The sequence below is a fragment of the Serinus canaria genome, chromosome W (genome assembly GCF_022539315.1).
Source record: "Serinus canaria isolate serCan28SL12 chromosome W, serCan2020, whole genome shotgun sequence".
NCBI lineage: Eukaryota > Metazoa > Chordata > Aves > Passeriformes > Fringillidae > Serinus > Serinus canaria.
In genome coordinates this window covers 4,365,519-4,367,132 of record NC_066342.1, presented here as the reverse complement: position 1 = coordinate 4,367,132, position 1,614 = coordinate 4,365,519, and positions in this window count along the sequence as shown.

Sequence of the window (1,614 nt, the reverse complement as noted above, 5' to 3'; positions counted from 1 at the left end):
CAAAGACATGAACTTAGTTTGTGATAGTCATATAGCCATGTGCCCACATTCCAGAGGAAGTTAAAAATCCATTGATTCCTTCACCTTATCGACGCATTGTACAAATTGGATAACAGCCACAGTAATCTTAGTCATAGGAGGTTGGGTCTCACAATTATAGATTAATATTATGTGTATGTTAAGAAAGGTTCTATAGATGTATAGTTATGTTATTTTTGTATGTTCTCCCCATAGTCCTCTTTCCCTTCCCCCTTGTATTGTAGTCGCTAGTCAGGGCATATGGGGTAGGGCAGACTTGTTACTAGAAGGCGCGGCATGGCAACACCTGACCTCCAATCAAGTTGTAAGAAAGGGATCTCCACCAATGGATGGCAGAGAAGGAGTTGACTGACAAGACTTTGGGAGGGACCAGAGGTATAAAAAAAAGAACATCCATTGTGTAGACAAGCACATGGCAGTTTAATTCCATGCTCCCAGCGCTGTAATTTTTCCTTATTCAGTCCTTTGTTGTATTTTTATTAAGGTTTAATAAACCTCTAAAATTTTAAAAGTGAGCATCATTTCTCACATATATATAACAAAAAAAAAAAAAAAACCAACAACAACAGCAACAACAAACAAAACAGAAACGCAATAACAGCCTTTTCTCACCCATCAAGAAATTTCCCCTTTGGTGTAGTTATGAACACAACCGGCAGAGGGCGCTGTTGGTGAAAGCAGGTAGATCCAATCGAGTAGCAGTCGATGTCAATAGAAACGGTGAAAAGAGGGCAGACCGGGGCAGCGAGCCACAACTCCACCCCATCTTGGGAAAAACAGACACATTTCCTGCACCACTTGCTACCGCTCTCCTCCCCCATTGCCAAGCTGAAAAGGGAAGACCACATACTACACCCCCCACAGCAAAAACTCAGTTAACCCCCAATTTTTTGCAGTATTACCCACAACTCCCGAGACCAACCGCCCCAGCCAGAACTACAACTCTTTTTTCTCTGGCTGAGCCATTACTGTGGTATGCGGGAGTGCTATGGCCATTGCAGTTGTTTCCTAATTGCCCCTATTTGTCTCTCTGGAAACCCCCTCCCCTCACATTGTCATTCTTTAAGGTAGCAGATGGGAGAAAAAAATCCCAGAGAAAAAGAAAAGAAAAAGAAAAAAAAACAGCTAACCCCAAGACCTAGTCACACAGGGGGAACCAGAGGGTGGAATGCAGCTTGTGCCTGTGTCTCCCTGTCCTAGATTGCAAGGTAATGTGTGTATTCTATTCCCATCTGTTATAGGGGTGGCAGTTATCTTTTGTTAATTGAGCAGTTTTCTTTATCTCTTCCACAAACCAGTCCTCCCTCTGGGGAGACATCTGCTGTTAATGGGCTATTGAGTGTCACTACATGACTGATAAAAATTATATCATCCCACTGTGAGATGCTCTGCCCAGAGGGAGGAGCCAAGCATTCCTATCTGGATATAATCTGAGATTTTGGGACATCAGGAGCAGCAGCCTTTTCCACTGGATTTCCCAGAGGAAGACCAGGCCCATCTACACCACCACTGGATCTTCAGAGGAAGACTACACCCTTCTACAGGATCACTGCTTCAACAGAACCACATCTGCCA